This window comes from Enhydra lutris, unplaced genomic scaffold, assembly GCF_002288905.1.
Source record: "Enhydra lutris kenyoni isolate GAN:26980312 unplaced genomic scaffold, ASM228890v2 scaffoldscaffold1, whole genome shotgun sequence".
NCBI lineage: Eukaryota > Metazoa > Chordata > Mammalia > Carnivora > Mustelidae > Enhydra > Enhydra lutris.
Window position 1 is genome coordinate 70,781,295 of NW_019154085.1, and position 21,312 is coordinate 70,802,606.

The 21,312-nt window shown below is 40.4% G+C and overlaps 1 pseudogene; it reads right to left on the minus strand.

Annotated features, from left to right (window-relative positions):
* Positions 1-6,896: 6,896 nt before the first annotated feature.
* On the minus strand, positions 6,897-10,149 carry LOC111140787 (annotated as a pseudogene).
* Positions 10,150-21,312: the final 11,163 nt, after the last annotated feature.

The window sequence follows — 21,312 nt, forward strand, 5'->3', positions numbered from 1 at the left end:
AGGCTACCATTGACTGAAAAGCAGCACCCTGTATAAGAACCTGTTTTCCTCCCGCCAAGTCAATCAGATAGTTGGGTGGGTCTGAGGGATGATTCCACATCTCACCAGTAGCAGCTCTCCCTACCATCTCTGAGGAGTGTTACTGCTGGCACTGTAACCTTGCCCAGGATAGGAGGGACCTATGCATGGTAGGGAGAACCCACAGGATAGGTTCAGCTGCCTTGGCTGGCTAAGCAGATAGCTCTTTCCTTTCTCACTACTTTGCAGACTCTTCCCCAATTCTGCCTTCTCAGTGGAAAGGCACAGCCTGACATTCTTTCATTTCTGCCACTTTCCAATTCTGTCGGCCGGGGTAGCCCCCAAGATTGAGGCCTTGCCATCTGGGATCCCCCCAAATACCCTTCTCTCCTAAAATCACTGCCTGTGTGCTCTCATCTGTGCCATGCTGTAAAGCCACCATGTGTTCACATTCTACACAGAAGCAGGGGTTGTGCCTGGGGAGCTCGTAGGCCACATAGATCTCATCTGTCACCAAAGTCCCTACAGAAGCCAGTTAGCTTAACTTCAAGAATCGTATGCCTGGAGTTCATTTCCACTTTCTCCACAGACCCAGGTTAGCTATGACCATTCCTAGTGTTCCCTCTCTGCTGATAAGCCTCACCCTGACCAACCCTTGAGTTACAATTTCTCTGTAAGCCCCCGAATGTGATGTAGTCGCTTAGAGTTTGAGTCCTGTCCTGGGCCTACAGACCAGATCACTTAGTAGTGGCACGATCATACCATTGGGACATCCTCAGTAGCTCTCCCCATCCTCTGCCAGAAGTCAGGATGTGCCCATGACCTAGGTGAGCCTTAGTGTGAATGAACCTTCTGCCTCCTCAGAAATTCCCCAGCTCTAGGAGAGAGGCATTCACTGAGGCTCCCTAGATGGCTATTTTTCTTGCAAGGAAATTCACCTTGGTGGGCTTTTGGGGTCCGACACCATCAGGGACAATATGCATGTTATATTTTCTCTTGTTGCTATAACAAATCACCATGCACTTTGTGGTTTAAAATGATACAGACTTATTATCTTACAGTTCCAGAGATCTGAAGTCCAAAATCCTGCTCCTTGGGCTAAAGTCAAGGTGTCAGCAGGGCCGGTTTCTTCTGGAGGCTCTAGGGAAGAATCTGTCCTTGCCTTTCCAGCTTCTAGAGGCTGCCCACATTCCTTAACTTGTGACCCCCTTTCTCCACTTCAAAACCAGGAATGTTGCATCTCCCTGACATTTCTTCCATAGTCACATTCTCCTTCTGACCACAATTTGGGAAGGTTCTTCACTCTTAAGGATTCATATGAATAGATTGGATCCACCTGGGTAATCCAGAATAACCTCCCCATCTCAATATCCTTCACTTAATCACACATTTGCTTTGTGGACTTTTTCCCAGGTTCCTTTGGTCATGTAAGATAACATGTTCACAGGTTCTGGGAATAGAGCATGGACATTTTAGGAAGGTCATTATTCAGTCTACCGTACATTTTTTGATAGGAACACTAACCTACAGATTATCCACAAACTGAATTAATACCATCTGTAAGAGCATAATTACCCCCAATGTATGTCTTTCCCACTAGACTATGAGCCCCTATTTTTGGTTGCTAGCATTTAGCTCAGTGCCCTGTATACAATCAGTATTCAACAGGGGTTTGTTTATATGAAACCTGGAGAGAGAGAGAGATCGGTACACAGACACAGAAAGTATACATAAAATAACCTATTGTGGGATGCCTGGGTGGCTCAGTTGGTTAAGTATCTGCCTTCAGCTCAGGTCATGATCCCAGAGTCCTGGGATCGAATCCTGCGTTGGCCTCCTTGTTCAGCAGGGAGACTGCTCTTCCCTCTGCCTGCAACTCCCCTGCTCCATTCTCTCTCTCTGACAAATAACCAAATCTTAAACCCACAAAACAACCTATTGTTTTATTTAGAGAGATTATTTCTGTTCACATTACTGGTCACTTTTTATGCCCATAGGGGCCACTTACCAGGATCACTGGGGTGGGCCTGTCATCTGAATCTGCAGGGGCTGATCTAGAACTGGAATGGAGCAGGAACCTGGTTTCATGGAGCCAGCCTGGTACTAGGGTTGCAGGAGTCATTCTATCACCTGAGGCCTTGGTGACCAGCCTGGAGTTTAGTTCTGCAGGTCCAGACTGCTGCTGATACAGACCATGAACCTGGATCTTTGGAGCCAACTTTAAGACTAGGACCCTGGAGGCTGGCCTGATGATGGGGTAGGCTAGGAGCCTGGGTCTGTGGCAGGCTGTCTAGAGTCTAGATCCCCAGGAGCCAGCATGACACTGGGGTTGGCAAGGGCCTGGGGCCACAGGAGCTGGCCTGATGCTGGGGTGGGCTGAAAGCCTCGGTTTGTGGTACTCTTCCTGGTACTGGGCCCAGCAAAGGGCCTGGGTTTGTGGGTGCCCACCCAGAGCCTGGGTTCATGGGAACTATTGGGGAGCCATGGGCCACAGGAACTACCCAGAGCCATGGACAGCGGCTAGTACTAGGATGTGCCAGGAGTCTGGGTTATCAGGATCCTTCCAGGAATCTAGGGCCATGGAAGCCTTCTGGGGCCACTGGAGCTGGGTAGCACCCAGATGAGCTAGAGGCCTGGGTTTGTAGAATCCCCTGTGGAAGTCTAGAGCCAAGGGAGTCCCCTGGGGCCATGGGAGCCTAAAGGCACTGTAGTAATCTGGGGACTTGGGTTTGTGGGAGCCTATAGAGAGCTACCTAAGGCAGCAGAGGTTTGTTGGGGCTGGGCCTCGGTGAAATTGTGTAGTCACTTTACTTGCCTTTTGCTATGGGGAGGGTCTGTCTCTTGGCCTGGGCTGTCCAGGCTTAGCGGATGGGTGATGGAAACAACGTAAATCTGTTTTCTATCATCCTCAGTACATCTTTTCATACTTCTGTGCTTCACCCAGATTCTGTATTCTATCACCTGGAATTCTCCGCTCTTGCGAAGGTATTTTCATACATGAGCAACTGTCCAGATTGATGCTTTTAGGAGGAAATAAGTGCTAGAAATTTCTATATTGCCATTTTGCTGCCATCATGCCCCTCCTGGGTCATGTTTTTTGATCCACTTTGACAATCTCTTTTAATTGGTGCATTCAGACTGTTGACATTCAAAGTGATTATTGGTATAGTTGGTTTAATAGCTACCACATTTGTTACTATTTTCTATTTGTTGTCCCTTTTCTGCCTTTTGTGGCTTTAACTGACTGGTTTATGATTCCATTTTCACTCCTTTCTTAGCATATCAGTTATACTTCTCTTTTGCTTTCTTTTTCAGTGTTTGCCTTAGAATTTGCAGTGTATATTTACAACTAATCCAAATCTACTTTCAGATAATACTATACCTCTTCATGGGTATACTTTATATAAAGTATATATACTTTATCATAACAAAATAATACAAATTTCTTCCCCCTGTCCCTTGTATCTTTCTTGCCATTCATTTTACTTATATATAAGTATACATATATAAGCATATATGTTGAATCCAGTGTTATTGTTGTTGTTATTTTTTAAGACTTTATTTATTTTTGAGAGAGAGAGAACACATGAGCAGTGGGGAAAGGCAGAGGGAGAAGCAGACTCCTCACTGAGCAGGGAGTGTGATGCGGGGCTGAATCCCAGAACCTTGGGATCATGACCTGAGCCAAAGGCAGACACTTAACCAACTGAGCCACCCTGGTGCCCCTTCAGTGTTGTTATTATTGTGAACAAACTGTTCTCTGTTAACAACAGTGAGAAGAAAGATAAAAAATTTTATTTTTCCTTCACTTACTTCTCCATTTCTCTTCCTTTCTTTATATAGATACAACTGTCTGACATATATTATTTTCCTTCTCTCTGAAGAACCTCTTTTAAATTTTCTTGCAAGGCAGTTCTACTGGCAATGAATTCCTTAAATTTTTGTTTGTTTGAGAAAGTCTTTATTTCTTCATTTTTGTAGGATAATTTCGTAGGCTACAGAATTTTAAGTTGGTGGGTTTTTCCATCAACGCTTTAAACATTTCACTCCACTTTCTCCTTACATGCGTGGTTTCTGAGAAGTCAGATATCATTCTTATCTTTGCTCCTCTGTGGGTAACATATTCTTATCCTCTGGCTTCTTTCAGGATTTTCTGTAGTTTGAAAATGATATAACTAGGTGTCGTTTTGGGGGAGGAATTTATCCTGTTTGGTGATCTCTGAGCATCCTGGATCTGTGAATTAGTGTCTGACATTAATTTGGGGCAAGTTCTTAGTCCTTATGTTCCAAATATTTCTTCTGTTCATTTCTTCTAGTGTTCCCATTATGCATATGTTACATCTTTTGTGCCCAGTTCTTGGATATTTTGTTCTTTTTTTTTTTTTTCAGTCTTTTTTCTCTTTGCTTTTCAGTTTTGGAGGTTTCTACTGAAATATCTTTAAACTCAGAGATTCTCTTTTCAGCTGCGGCCAGTCTACTAATAAGTCCAACAAAGGCATTATTCGTTTTTGTTACAGTGTTTTTTATCTCTAGCATTTCTTTTTGGTGCTTTCCTGGAATTTCCATCTCTCTGCTTATATTGCCCATCTGTTCTTGCATGCTGTCTACTTATCAGAGCCCTTAGCATATTAATGATAGCTATTTTAAATTCCTGATCTGATAATTCCAACATCCCTTCTGTATCTGAGCCTGGTTCTGAGACTCTCTCTGTCTCTTTCACCTATGTTTTTTGCTTTTTAGTATACCTTGTGATTTTTTTCTTGGTAGCTGGACATGATGTACAAGGTAAAAGGCACTGCTATAAATATCTATAGACCTTTAGTAATATGATGATAAGGTGAAGGGGAAGGAAAGTGTTTCATAATCCTATGATCTAGTCTCTTTTAGTCTTTTAGTATCCCTGTGCCTTTGGACTGTGAGCCTCAAATGTGCTTCTCAGCCCTCCTCCCTCCATACCCTTAACTGAAACAGGATGGCCAGAGGGGGCTTGAGGTGGGTCTTTCCCCTCCCCCAGGCTAGCGAGTTAGGCTCTGATAAAACCACAGCAGGTGAGGCTGTGATTCAATAGTACCTTCTAAAGACAGACTTTGCTAAGAACAGAATGCTCTGGTATATTTCCATGTGGTTCCTTTTTCCCTTCCTCTGCCAACAACATGGTAGAGAAGGAAGGATATTGATTTTTCTCTGATATTCACTGTGAGAATGTGATAGAGATCCAGGAGTTAAATCTAAGAAATGTGTGGGAGCCTCCAATGACTGGGTCCCCCTTGAGTTTTTAACTCTCAGAGTTATCTACATTGAGTGCCAGCAATTCATTAATTATAGTTCAGGTTTCCTTACCCTGCTACTGGGTTCCACAGTTTGTTACTCCAGTAAATTGTGATTCTCTGTATTCGATGTTGGTCTCTCCAATTTGGGGAGCAACATTTTGCCCTGTGACCTCAGTTCTCTTTTGGGTCTAAGAGTTGTTGATTTTCAGTTTGTTCATTTTTTTTTTTTAATTTGTTGTTAACTTGGAGTAACAACTTTCAGCTTCTGGGTTGGTTTGTCTGGTTTTTTTTTTTTTTTTTTTTGGATTTTATTTATTTGAGAAAGAGAGAGCATGGGTGAGTAGTGGGGAGAGGCAGAGGGAGAGAGAGAAGCAAGCTCCTTGATGAGTAGGGAGCTACATGTGGGACTTGACCCAAGACCCTGGGAGCATAACCTGTGGCTAAGGCAGATACTTAACCAACTGAGCCACCCAGGTGCCCCAACTTTCAGCCTCTTACAAGGTGTACTGGAAACCCAGAAATGTTTTATTTACCTTTTCATTACTGAAATATGAAGACTCAGTGATTCTGTGTGGATTGTTGCTGAGCCTCTTTCTTCTAGTGGTTCTCGTCGGTTTGCCTTGTTTACTCTATTGGGGCTTACAGGAGTTATATGTCAATGGACTACATGTTCTCTTGATAGAATGCGCCCTAGTATGTATGAAAGGTATGACAGTATGAATAAGTGGAATGGCTTGATAAGTCCTATCCTTTCTAATGAGAGTTTCCCAATCTGTCGTTCAGTCACCTTACCCTTCTTGCCTTTGGTTCTTAATCTGACCACTCTTTCATTCCAAGATACAACCTGAAATTTCCCATTGATTTATCCTATTTTTACAGATTTTTTTCTTTTCACAATATTTATAGTTTTACACACTGTTTTATGGACCCTGATTGTACCTTTTGTGGTGAGCACTTTGTAGGTTTTAAATACTTGTTGCTTTACATCTTCTGTTTTTAGGATGATATCATCTGTTGGGACTAGGGTTAGGCTGAGGATTCAAATAAATGTCTCTTTAACTTTTAACCTTATGTTTTACATGTCTTTTCTTGTGAGTTGGCTCAAACTCCTCACTTCCTTTATTCCTTAATTTTTTTCCCTTAGCCTTTTATTCTGTGTGGGAATTCTGGTCAAATCAATATAGATTAGCCTCACTTTTTTTTTTTCCACATAAGGAAGCATTTATTTGATGTTTAACATGAAGTCATGTTATACAAAGAAATACTATGTTTATACAAATGAAATTTGTAAACAAATCTACATCAAGTCATCACACAGCAGAAGACAAAGTAAAAACAGAGAAGACTAATTGGTGGCCATATACAGTTGGACACAGTTGTGTCTTGTATACTAGAAAGTCTTTTACAAAATAATCATCTTAGATCAACAGAAGACCAATCTTCAGTGTCATCCTGCGAGATGGGTTACTTTTAGCAGTCTCCTCCACAGGACAGCATTTTCTGGTGTATGCCTTCCGCTCTGCCTGCAACATGTGATTCCCAGACATAGATGTGGTCAGGGTGACACACAGCCTGCAGTAAAGTTCCACTGTTTTCACCAACATCCTCCTATGTCTGGCACTTATTTTGGTGACTGCCAACCCCTTGAGAGGCCTTGCCATAAGTGCTCTCTTGGCCAAACTGTGGTCTGCATATCCCTGTCCACATCCATAGTTCCCATAGTTATACCCATTATATTCATAGCCATGATAGTCCCTATAGCTTTGATCCCCACCATAGGCACTATTGTAATTTCCATATCCTTGATCATAATAGTTATTAAATCCTTGGTTCCAGTTTTGGTCCTAATTTCATCCACAACCCCTACTACCATCTGGTCCACCAGCTGTGGCAACTCTTCCTCCTTTTCATTGTTGCTTTTGCTGCCTATATACCTCTTTGGGTTGTGCAACTTGGTTTCACACTTCCCAGAACCAATTTGGTGATAACCTGCACTCTAACAATTTCTTTACTGGCTCTTCATCTGTTTAGTGATGAAACAAAATCCTCTTCTTTCCTTTTTCTTTCTTTTCTTTCTTTCTTTTTTTTTTTTTTTTTGTATCATGGGAAGTTCAATATTTTCAATCTCCTGAAAAGGCTCCAAAATATTCTTTAATTTGTTCTTCAGAGGTATTTGGGCTCAAAATCCACCCATAAAACCCTATTTGGGGGTTCTTTTCCTTTTAAAGCTTTGGCCCTTTTGGGGGTCTATCAATTTGCCATCCAGTTTGTGTTCTTTCAATTCCAAAACCCATCATCCTGCTGACTTTTGCCTGCATTGATCTTGGATCCCTCTGCGAATTCCTCTATGTTGCTATACTTGTTTGTGTCTGTGGTGGCAGAGTTATAAATGGGAGGGTGGGAGTGGGGGCTGGAAGGCTTTTGGAGTGCAATCCAGTCCTGGCAGCAGTGGTGGTAGAGCACTATGTGGATCTGTATTTAAATGTGAGCAAATGAGCTAGCCTCTCATATTAATTCTCTTTTTTCAATGACCTTCTTCTCACTGCCACCTTGTACCTTACCACTTCATGCTTAGTCTTCCATCTAATCTAACTCCTTTCAGTATCTCCCCATCCATATTCTTCTTCTGTGACAGTGGAATACTTTTTTTTTTTTTTAGTAAGGCTCCAGGCTGGGTGTGGAGCATAGCATGGGGCTTGAACTCCTGACCCTGAGATCAAGACCAGAGCTGAGACCAAGAGTCAGATGCTTAACCTACTGAGCCACCCAGGCATTCCTACTTTTAATCTCAAGCAACAGAAAATTCAAGACAGATTTAAGCAATGAAAGTGATGTATTGGCTAATAATACTAAAAAGACAAGGTAGGAGTCCAACCATGTCATCAAAGACCTGGTTTCTTTACCTTTCTCTGTTCTGCCTTCAGTTTTGTTAGCATGGTTCCAAACTTGGTTTTTCTTAAAAAAAAAAAAAAAAAAAAAAAACAAGCAAAACAAAAAAACCCCAAACAAATCAAATCCAGAAATCCAAGTATTATGTCTCTATACCACCTTGCCCAGAAAGGAAGAGAGTGACCTTTTCTTGGTTCTTTCAGAGAAGTGAGAAGGCTGCTTTTCTAGAAACCCCTTTACTGTAAAAGATACATTGCATGTTACTGGGAGAATTTAGTTCATAGTCCTTCCTGAACCATCCTCCATGCCCCAGAAATGGCATGCACTATGTGGCTTAGGTGTGGGTTCCATGAACTGACCCTTGCGGAATGGGGAATGGGATGACCTGATCAATTTAAACCAATCTGAGACCATTCCTAGAGCTAGAAGTTCAACTGGCTTCTCCCTAAACATGTGAGAGAAGATAACATTTAACTGAAAGTATGGAAACTATGAGGAAGGAGGATGGGGGAAATGGATGCTAAGTGACAAAGAAATGCTCCCTGCTCTTGCACATGATTACTTCAGAAATGTGTAAAACACCATTTTTATTTTATTGCTCTGCTGCTGTAATCCAAGGACCAAAATCTGGCCTGCCACCTGTTTTTAGAAATAAAGCTTGTTGAAATACAGCCACAGTCATTTAAAAAGTATTATCTATGGCTGCTTTCAGACTACTGTGGAAGAGTTGAGTAGTTTTAACAGAGACCATATGACCTGCAGAACCTGAAATATTTATTATTTGGCCTTTTCAGGAAAAGTTTGCTGACCCCTGGCCTAGAAGATTAAATCTAAATCCTGGATTTCGAAGCCCTCTATTGTCTATCCTCACTTTACTGATCTAATTTAATTGGCATTATGCACTGTATACAAACTCTCTAATCCAATCAGATTTTTTATTCACCCACTTCAAACACTGCAATTCAACCTCTGCTTTTTTTTATTTGTTCATGCTTTATCCAACCTGAAACGCTCTTCTTCAATCTTAACATATCTTTGAAGGCCCATCTCAAGTGTATGAAGTTTTCCATGTTACCTCTACCCACTCTGGAGCCTTCTTTCCTATATGTATTGTTTCTGTCACACTATAGTGCATTTTGGTCTACATATGTTTTATAAATATATGTATATGTCTTATCCGCCCAATCAAATGTAATACTCCTGGATATGAGAGTCTTGGTAATACAATATTTTTTGTACCCCTTACAGAATTTCAAGCAATGCTGGACCAGAAGGCACTTAAGTAGGCACTTACTAGTCCTGTCATACTACCTCATAACCAGAATTAATCCACTTCTTTGCACCCCACAATAATACCCTAATCCAAGCTCTGCCTACCTCCATCCAGCCTAATGCTATAGTCTCCCAAGTGGCTCTTGCTCCTTCTGGCCCACATAGTGAAGACACTGACTTTATTTTTTTTTTTTTTAAGATTTTATTTATTTATTTGACAGACAGAGATCACAAGTAGGCAGAGAGAGAGGAAGGGAAGCAGGCTCCCCGCCGAGCAGAGAGCCCAGTGTGGGGCTCTATCCCAGGACCCTGGGATCATGACCTGAGCCAAAGGCAGAGGCTTTAACCTGCTGAGCCACCCAGGCGCCCCAAGACACTGACTTTAAATGTTGAAATCAAGTGATGTTATTCTCCTGCTTAAACTCTTCTGCCTGCATGATGTATCTCAGAATAAAAATTGTGATCTGCCTCTGCCTAAATCTCCCCATCCAACCCCTCTCACTTGGCAGTGATCACTCAGCTCCCATTTCTCTCAGGTCCTCTGCCTGGAATAGTTTCCCTACCTCCCAGGTCACAAACGTCTGGTTTCTCATACTTCTGCTCCTAGTTCTCTGTTCCTTTGCCTGACTACCCGGTCTATACTGCCTCTTGCCTCCTGTATGTCACTTTGGATCACATCATCTAATTTTGCCTTCTTCATAGCCCTAACTCAACAGACTATGTCGTGTTTATTTAACTGTTTCCCCTCTAAATGCAAGCTCTGTTGAGTTTACCTAATTTGTTCACCACTGTATTTCTAGCCCCTAGAGCAATGCCCAGTGCAGAAGATGTATTCAGTAGCTCTTTGTGGAATAAATAAACAAAACCATCCATAGAGTTATTTCCTTTTGAAATAGCAAAGGAGAACTTTTATTCATTCCCATAAAAATGCATTTACTAACCACCTTCTTTCATGGTATTACCACTTAGGGTTTTGTACAAAGAAACTGTTCTTAGGGGTTATGTGAGTTTCCCAGGGCTGCCCTAATAAATTACCACAAACCGAATGGTTTAAAACAACAGAAATGTATTCTTTCACTATTTGGGAGGCCAGAAGTCCAAAATCAAAGTGTTGGCAGAGTTGATTCCTTCTGGAAGCTCTGAAGGAGAAACCATCCATGCCTGTCTCCTAGCTTCTGGTGGTTGCTTAATCCTTGACATTCTGTAACTTGCAGATCCAGCACTCCAGTCTCTGCTTCCATCTTTACATCCCTTTCTTCTCCCACAGAGAAGGTGTGTTTTCTTCTGCCTTTTATATGGACATTCTCACTGGATTTAGGGGCCGCTCTAATCCAGGAAGAGTTCATCTTGATTCTCAACTACTTACATCTGCAGTGATCCTGTTTCCAAATAAGGTCACATTCTGAGGTTCAGCATGGATGTGAATTTGGGAGGGACACTATTCATCAGGGCTTTATAGTACAATACAGAAACTAATAGTCTACTCTTGTAGTTTAGTGCACACAGGTTACTTTTTGGTAACTGGCAATCACCTCCCTTACCAGGAATAGCCCAGTTTCCTATTGGGGAATTTTTTCTCTCCCTCTATTGGCAGTTTTGGTAGGAACATAAATTAATATTTCTCATCTCATTGCAACTAAAGAGCCACATGTGACAGACAAAAGGGAAGACAGCTAGATTCTTGAGATGTCTTATTTTTTCAAGTTTGTATTTCTTTATATTTTCATAACTTTTCAAGATATGGTTTTACTCCATAGTAAGTTTCCTTTGATTTTAGCACTAGAAATCTGTGAATGCCCAGAGCACATTAAGCAATCTGGACTCTTGGAATGTTTTTTTCTTTTCTAAGATTTTATTTATTTGAGAGAGAGACAATCAAAGAGAACAAGAGCAGGAGCAGCAGGAGGAGCAGAAGGAAAGGGAGAAGCAGACTCCCCACTGAGCAGGGAGCTGGCCACAGGATTCAATCCCAGGATCCTGGGATCATGACCTGAGTTGAAGGCAGATGCTTTACCAGCTGAGCCACCCAGGTTCCCCTGGACTTTTGGAACTTTTAATCTTGAGTAGAGGTACACAGGGATGGGAAGTAAAGGGAGTGCATATATTGGAACAGCAGCACCTTGAAAAGATCTGGAAATTGTTCTTGTTGCCTGGACTCCAAGAGCTGTTCTCATTCTTGTCTTGTGTCCAACACTGGCCCTCCAGCCTCCCATCTATCCTGTGAGCTCCTAGCTAGCACTCTCTTAAAGTCCCTTTTCGCTTAAGTTAGCCAGAAACCATTCCTATCATTACTAACCAAAGGAAATCAATTGTTATGCTGAGATACTGAGATTTTTTCAGTACTGGTGCAATTTTGCATATTTAGCTCTGAGTTCTGACATGCTGAGTTTACTACTATATGAGATACTACCTTCAAAATGTCAATTTCTTCCCAGCCCTACAAATTAGTGCGATTAAAAAGACAGCATATTAACATTTTTATTAACTTATTTATAACCCATCTTGTTCCAAAAGGACTTTATTGTGTTAAATTATCCTACAAAGGTAAAGCAAGAAAAAAAATACATTCAAAATAAGTGAAAATGAGACAAAGGGGAATAAGGGTAGAAAAGTGAGATGGAGCCATGAGTGAACTTAATCCATGAAATGGTTGCTGTGAATGCCCAGACAATAGGTAGAGGAAAGATGCAATAATATGACAGGGTCTACAGGCTACGGTTGCCATGGTATTTGGTGATAATATTTTCTACTTGAAATAATGCCTTCTCAACCTGCATTTCAGTTAAAAGAGCTTGCCGTCTCTCCATAGTAAAGTGGGGTCATGAGATAATTAAGCAACTTGCCAAATAGGACTGCCTAACCAAATGCCAGAAAACAGAATACACTTGCTCAAAGTCATTATGTTATCACTTTAAGGATGGTAAAAATATGCTGAGACATCTGCTTTCCATTTCTTTTTTCTTTTGTTAATACTGCTCAAAATAATTTAAGCTGTAGTGTCTTTTTAAAAATTAGTAATTTATTTTGCTTTACATAATATTGGGCCTTTATTTTATAAAATAGGTTTTGTTTTTTTTTTACAAGTTGAAATGTTTAGGTTTAAAAAAAAATTTTTTTTATAGGAAGATCTAGACCCAATGTGGGTCTTCAACTCATGACCCCAAGATCAAAAATTACATGGTCAGGGCACTTGGGTGTCTCAGTTTGGTTGAGTGTCTGCCTTCAGGTCAGGTCATGATCCTGGGGTCTTGGGATGAAGTCCCACATTGGGCTCCCTGCTCTGCAGGGAGTCTGCTTATCCTCTTTCCTTTGCTCCTCCCTCCTGCTTGTGCATTCTCTCTCTCTCAAATACATAAATAAAAATATTAAAAAAAAATAGGGGCATCTGGGTGGCTCAGTCATTAAGCGTCTGCCTTTGTTTCTGGTCATGATGGGGAGGGGAGGGGGCCCTGGGATCAAGTCCCTATTGCACTCCTTGCTCAGTGGGGAGCTTGCTTCTCCCTTTCCCACTCCCCCTGCTTGCGTTCCCTCTCTCACTGTCTCTTTCTGTCAAGTGAATGAATAAAATCTTAAATAAATAAATAAATAAATAAACAGAGTCTCTTAAAAAAAAAAAAAGAATTACATGGTATACCAACTGAGCCAGCCAGGCACCCCCAAAATTGAAATGTTTTAAATAGAATAGAGGAATTGGTTATTTAAAAGAACATATAGTCAATCTTTCTGCAAATCAATCATTACTTTTTTATTTATTATTTTAGTGATGTGAAGTTTTCACATGTTATAGTAATGTTGGTTCCCCTCTTATAGTTTTTATAGGGAAGTGCAGCCTAGATTTTAAATGCAAACACTGCATAAAGATATTACTCATACATAGTAACATAGTAAACACAATCACAAGATACTGATCTTCATTATTGTAATGAAGATTTTTCCGTTTTAATATTTATTGCCTTTTTCCCCCCACCAACCGTTTTCCACAAAGAATCTGAGGTAACTATTGAATACATCACAAGTGCCACCTAGTGCTTTCTTTGAAAATAACTTTTTTTTTTTTTTTTTTTTTAATTTTGAGAAACAAGACAAAAAAAGATGTAGAAGGCCTGAACTCTCAGGACAGAGTTTGTTTAAATAGCCCTCCTTTCTAAAAAAAAAAAAAAAAAAAAAGTCTCCTTGTTTTCAATCAAAAAAGGCTTTGAAAGAAGAATTCGGAAATGAGTTTCTTTGATAGTAATCAGATCACCCAATACTGCTTGGTTTTAATTTTGCATAAGTATAGATGGAATTAAGTAAAAGATGCTAAAGAAGGGGGAAATGAAGGCATTTCATTAAGAAGTAGCAGCAATATTTTCAAAAAGTATTTTCATTCAGTTCCCAGTGGGAGCTGACATCCCATCATCTAATTCCAGCTCTAATTCCATCATCATTATTTTATACCCCAAGGCACTCTTATCTCCAATGTCCCTATGCTTAAGGCATTGAAACTTTGGCATCATAGCACCACCACCAGCCACAGTCACCATCACAGGCAGTAGCTGAGGGACCGTTGTTGTAGGACCCAGTGCTGGTGTCAAGAAAACAAACACAGGCTTTAATCTCCACCATCAAGGAGCCTAATACTAACTTAGAGATAGGAAGAGAAATAGAAAGAAAAGGAGGAAAAGTGTGTGTGTGTGTAGTAATGAAACAGTAGTACTGATGAAAAGCTATCACCGTTTTTCCAGTTCCCTCACAGACCATCCCCACCCTCAGATGCCTTTCTGTTCTCTTTTCCTTCTCTATTGTCTGTTTATTCCTTCACTTCATGTCTGGAAAATTGCAACAGACATATCCTTCAGTTTCCTGCCTTGCCTACTGCCAGGCTAACATTACTAAAATGCTGCCTTTAACTCTTCGTTCTTTTCCTTAAGAACTAATTATGGCTGTCTGTGCTCACCAGACCATGGGCTTAAATCTCTGAGCCTAGCTTTGAAGGCCTTCTGTAATTTACATGTACTTTATTTGTTGGGTATATACCCCAACACTAAATTTTCATCCCAAAGGGCAGGTCTCTGTTTACTTTGGAACCAAAGGTCAGGCTGTACTTTCATTTCCTTTTTTGAATTGTATGGCTTTTTTCTCTGGTATTTCTACTTTCCCCCCACCCTTTTTTTCTTTTTTAGTCTCTTGTATCATTTCCCTTTATGATATTAGTTACCCTATCACTTATGATCATTCCTATCCTCCACACACCATTTTTCCCTGATGGCCTCCCTCATGGGCATGGGCATCACATTCTCCTCCAATATCTCCTGATTGTGCTTTCATTTTTTTTTTTTAAGATTTTATTTATTTATTTGCCAGAAAGAGAGAGAGCATGAGTGAACGCACAAGCAGAGGGCAGCAGGCTGAGGGAGAAGCAGGCTCCCTGCTGAACAAGGAGCTCACGTGATGTGGGATTCAATCCCAGGACCCTGGGATCATGACCTGAGCCCAAATCAGACGTTTGACCCACTAAGCCACCCAGGCATCCCAATGACTGCTTTCATCTTGCTCCCCAGCAAGTTGCATTGGAACTTCCCTTTCTTGCTCTTTGGTTTTATTTCTCTGTTTCCTGGGTCACTGATCTTCCCCTTTCTTTTCTCCTTGTTTTGCTGCAGAATATTTTCAAGCAGTTTTCCAAAAATGAACACATAACAGGGAAATGTTCCAAATGTCTGAAAATGTCTTTTTTCCATCTTCACACATAATTCTATTTGGCTAGGTACAATATTCTGGTTTATAACCATGTTAAAAATAAAAGTTGTGGGGGCGCCTGGGTGGCTCAGTAGGTTAAGCCTCTGCCTTCGGCTCAGGTCATAATCCCAGGGTCCTGGGATAGAGCCCCACATCAGGCTCTCTACTTGGCAGGGAGCCTGCTTCCTCCTCTCTCTCTCTCTCTGCCTGATTCTCTGTCTACTTGTGATCTCTGCCTGTCAAATAAATAAATAAAATCTTCAAAAAATAAAAAAATAAAAGTTGCGTTTTAGTACCTGGGTTGCTGAAGAGAAGTCTGGTATCAGTTTGACTCTTGTTCTTTTGTGATGTGGAAGATAAATAGTTCCTGTTTCACTAGTATCAAGTCAAATCCTAACAACCCATTTTTCCATAGTGAAATAAACTAAATCACACAGGTCTGCATTTTGCTTTTAATGCTAACTAATGAAATTTCAGAGCCTGGCTCTGGAAATACAGAACTTCACAAATTTTTTAAAAACTCTAACAAGAGATGAAAAGATATTTCCTTTCTACTGCAGCAAAGGGAGAGATGACCTTCCTCATGTTAAAACTTGGTCAAAGGATCCAGTGAGATACGATATTAAATGTGAACTCTCACAAGGACATCAGTCTTGTTTCCTATGTAATATGAATCTTGCACAAATATTCACAATTGCTAGAGCCCATTCTGTCCTCTCTAATACAAATCTATTGTTGGAATTATCATTTGAACAAAGGAGTCTTGTAGATGCTAGACATTTTAGAAATTGTTGCCATGTTATGTGAACATAACTTTTAATGACACTTGTAATTCTGTCTTACTTGTTAAGACTTGTTAAGATGGTCTTATTTGTTGCCCTGGTGCTAATGTTCTAGTCAATGCTTATGTTCCCAAGTGGTATAAATGTTGTCATAATTATTCTATCAAATCAGAAGAAGATCCTTGGCTCTCTGCTCTTCCTGTTTGCATAGTGGAAAAAGAAAAGTCTACTGTGCTAGAATGCTCCATGTAACAAAGTTTGGTTTCATTTACATTTCCACATGGATATCCAGTTGCTTCAGCACCATGGACCAAAGTGACAATTTCTCAAACCAATAGTAGTTGGTTTTATAAGATATTTCACTTCTAATACTTGAGAGCTATTCAAAATATGTGGTCTTTTCAGTAATTTGCAACACGAACATGGATCATTTCAATGAGCTTCAGGAACTTTGGGAGAGGAGAAGAATATTTGATAGTTGTATAAAAAGGCAAAGTGGCTGTTCCTTTGATTAAAAATATCTTACTTCCCCCCTCCAGACACACATCAAGGTCCAGGAGGACCATGTCCCAGAATATTCTTCCAAAGATGGTGAAAATCTTCCTGCCACAACCAAAAGTATTTTCTATATTACCAGAGTATTAAAACTTTACTATATCCATTGCTATTTAGAGTAATCAGTTCTAAGACATAGAACAATAGAAAAAACCAATATTGTGGAAAGGAAACTTTCCTCAGATCCATGTGAACATCCATATCGTCCTTGAAAGTGATCAAATAGACAATGGATAAATGGAATGGAATAGAGTCCAGAAATAGAGGATCACTTGATTTATCACAGGGTTGCCAATATATGGTACAGGTTCAGAGGATGCTTGCATTTTAAAATTGGATAGACGTTATCAAATTATGCACCAGAAAACTTACACTAATTTCTGCTCTCACTAACATGGTTGGAGAGCACTTCATGTCCTATGCATGTAAATGTTCAAGGATGTTTGAAAAGAATGGATATTCTGTTTATTGAGCACAGAGTCCTCTTTCTATGTGTGTATATAATGCAATGCATTCATTATTCAAGCAACAAGTATTTACTGAATGCCTCATATATTTTAGGTACTGCTCTAGGCCCTTGGGATTTGGCTGAAGGCAAAATACCTACTTTCTTGGAGCTTACATTCTTGGGGGGAGGGAGACAGATAATAAACAGAAAAATAATATAATTTTATAGGGTTCTAAGTTGCATGAAGGAAAAACCCAGGAAGATAAGGGATCAGAGAGAGACTAAGGATGAGGGCTCTAGTTCACATGGGAGAGTCAGAGGAAGCCTCTCCGCAGAGGTGACTTTCATGAGGAGAAGGAAGAAGCCAAGCAAAATCTGAGAGGAAGGTATGTCCTAGGTAGAAGCTCAGGGAGTGTGAAGGCCTTGGGTCAGGAAAGTGGTTGGTGTGGGAGAGACTCAGAGATAGGCCAGCATGGCTGGAGAATGTAGTATGGATACTTAGAGAGGTAGGTAGGGATTAGATCATGCTGGCCTTGTTGCTTATAGTAAGACATTCAGATTTCGTTACATTGTGATGGGAAGCCACAGAGGGTCTTCAGCACTGATGTGGCATGATCTTATTCATACTTACAGAAGGTAATTTTGATTATTGTGGGGAAGTAAATGGGGGAGGTAAAGGAAGCAAAAAGACATTTAGTTGTGATCAGAGGGACAGTAGCTTGGGTTAGGTGGTAGCTGGAGAAGTGGTGAATGTGACCAAAATCGGGGTGCATGTGGATGCTAGACCAGGACTTGCTGATGGTTTGGATGTTACAGGGGTGCGGCCAAGGGAAGGAGAAGAACAAGGATGATTCCTAGGTTTGGGGCCTAAACACCTGGGTAAGTGGTGTGGTACCAGCTGAGATAGAGATGGCTGGGGAGGGAGACAATGAGGGCAGTGGAAGAAAATAGTGTGTGTAAGTGTCACAACCCAGTGTCCACCAATAGACAAACAGATAAAATGTAGTATCCCCATTCAATGAAATAGTATTGAGCTATGAAAAGGAATGAGTTACTGATACAGGCTACAACATGACTGAACTTTGAAAACATGCTAAGTGAAAGAAGCCAGACTCAAAAGGATTCCATTTATATGAGATAGCCAGAATAAGCACATCTATAGGGTCAGAAGGTAGGTTAGTATTTGCCAGGTTGGGGAAAGGGAAACAGGGAATGACTGGTTAATGGAGGTTTCCATCTGGGGTGGCGAAAAAGTTCTGGAGCTCGACAGTTGAGGTGGTTGCCCAACATTGGGAATGTACTAGATGCTGTGGACTTGTCCACTTGCAGATGGTTACTGTGGTAAATGTTGTGCACAGGTTCCATTGATCATTCTATAAAGATTTTAGGGAGTTGAATTCCTACTGTCCAGGAATTATTTTAAGTGCTGAGATTCAGTGGTGAATGCAGTTTAATACTGGAATTTTACTTTCCAGTAACTCTTAACTCTCTGGATGCTCTTTCAGTATGTAGGCAAAATATTCCCATATATTCCTGAATATAACAAATGAACCACCAACCCCATTTTCTTAAGGTGAAATTTTTTTCTGATCTTGTTTTCTTTCCGGTCAGGTCTGTTTGTTTTTTTAGTTTTGTTTTGTTTTTTCATCTATTTGACTCCCATGATGTTGGTTTTCCTTCATGTCTGGTGATTCTGTGTTATCCTTTCTTTTACAAATGAAGAACTAGGTCAGTTATTATTCATAAGAGGCTTAGATTTTATCTGCTTTTGTTTGAGTGTGCTGACAGGCCTTTCCTCTGAATGCAAGATTTGATATAAATTCTACATAGGTATGTAGGGACTGTCCCCAGGAAGTATTTGCTTAAAGATAAATGGGTGTAGAACAGGCAGGTAGAATATTTTTTTTATCAGTAAGAATTCTTTTTTATTTTTTCTTAGATTACAAATTTTTATTTTACTTTATTTTTATTATTAAAGTATAATTGACATACAGTATTATATTCGTTTCAGGTGTATAACATAGTGATTTGACAATTCTATACATTACTCAGTGCTCATCACGATAAGTGTAGTCACCAGCCATTACCATACAACATTATTACAGTATTATTGGCTATATTCCCTATGCTGTACTTTTTATTTCTGTGATTTGTTTATATCATAACTGGAATTCTGTACCTCTTAATTCCCTTTATCTATTTCACCCATTTCCCTACCCACCTTCCGTCTGGCCACCACCAGTTTATTCTCTGTGTTTAATGACTTTAACATGAATACCTTTATTGAATTACATCACTTTAAATTTACAAATCTAGGGGCACCTGGGTGGCATAGTTGGTTAAGTGTCTAACTTCGACTCAGGTCATGATCTCAGGATCCTGGGATGGAGCCTACATCAGGCTCTGCACTCAGCAGGGAGTCTACTTGTCCCTCTCCCTTTCCCCCTCCCCCCACATGTGCTCCTCCCTCTCTCTCAAATAAATAAAAGCCTTAAAAACTAAATCTACAAATCTAGAAGTCATTATATAGTGTTATGAATAAATAATATTTGTGTTGTATTTGTAGGAAACGTTCAGAAAGTTGTTTTTTGTTTTTTTGAGAGAGCGAGCAGGGTGAGAAGGGGCAGAGGGAGAGGGAGAGAGAGAGAATCTTAAGCAGGCTCCACACCCAGCTCAGAGCCTGACATGGAGGCCCATCTCACGACCCAGAGATCCCGACCTGAGCCACAACCAAGAGTCAGATGCTTAACCAATGGAGCCACTCAGGCATCCCCAGAAAGTTTTTTAATAACTACTTTGAATTTGTTCCTTCCAAATTTCGTGTAGATCTCTAGAAATGTATTATCATAAAGCAAATTCTAGCTTCAGAAAAGAACATGTTGCTTTAGCTTATCTTTTTTTTAATTGAAGTATAATTAATATTATATTAATTTCAGGTATACAACATAGTGATTCAACAATCCCATACATTACTCAATGCTTACCACACACAGTAAGTATAGTCATCATGCAACGTTATTACAGTATTACTGATTATATTTCGTATGCTGTACTTTTCATCTTCATTACTTATTTATTTCATAATTGGAAGTTTGTACCTCTTAATCCCCTTCATCTATTTCACCCATCCCCCACTGACCTCCCCGCTGGCAACCACCAGTTTGTTCTCTGTATTAAGAGTCTGTATCAGTCAGAATTCTTGATTATAAGTAACAGAAACTAGCTCTGGATAATTTATGCAGCAAGATCACTTATTGTCTGGCTCTTAAGTAGCTTGCAGAATTGACCTGAGGGTTGAACATCAGGCTTGGAAAAATGAAGAACTAGGAACCAGAGGAGCCACAGCCAAGGATACTCTGCTAGAACAGTCTGGTTAGGTCATAGCTGCCAGCCTTTGTTGGTATCCTACTAGAGTCACGTTCCTGGTGGAACAACTAGTACTCCCATTGCCAAGCCAGAAAGCAGGGTTATCTGCCAGGTGTCCAGTAACCACATGTGGTTGGCAGAAAAATGGCCCCAAAGATGCCCATGGCCTAATCCCTGAAACCTGTGAACATGTTCACTTACATGGCAAAAGCAATTTTGCAGATGTGATTAAGTTAGATAATTTGATAGAAGATAATTATCTTGGATTATGGAGGTGGGTCCAAATATGTGATTCCTTAAAGTAGAGAAGCTGTCAAAGAGGTGATCAGAGGGCCTGTGACTATGGAAGAAGAGTCAGAGAGATGCGGCACTGCTGTCTTTGAGGGTAGAGAAGGGGGCATGAGTTAAGGAATGTGCTGGAAAGTGCAAAAAATAAATTCTCCCCTTGTCTCCCAAAAGGAATGCTATCACCTTGATTTTAGCCTGGGACTTCTGTTGTATAGAACTGTAAAAATAATGAATTTGTGTTGTTTTGAACCACTAAGTTTGTGGAAATTTGTTATGACAGCAATGGAAAACCAGTACACCACACATTTGTGGTATTTCCCTGCCATGATGTTCTAGTAAGGAAGGTTTTACTCTGGTGGCTGGCTGGGCACATTTCCTTCCTTGCAGAGTTACCTTGTCACCACCCTTTCTCTTACCTTTCTGTCTCCTACTACTGATGTTTTCCAAACACTACTGATGTTTTCCTTCTGCCACAGTTTTGGGACATAAGAAGGCAATGGGCCCCTTGTTCTGGATACAGTTCTCTAGAAAATTATCCTCATGGTTGATACAGAGCATTTTCCTCTACTATTGTAAATGTCCCTCTGAGTATGGAATCTTTCTGGATTTGCTCTTGTCTTCCCATTCCCATTTTAATAATTTATTTGGTTTGTAATCTGCAGCCAGTTTGGGGATGTGATTTTGCTTCATGCTTGCCAATGTTGATTTC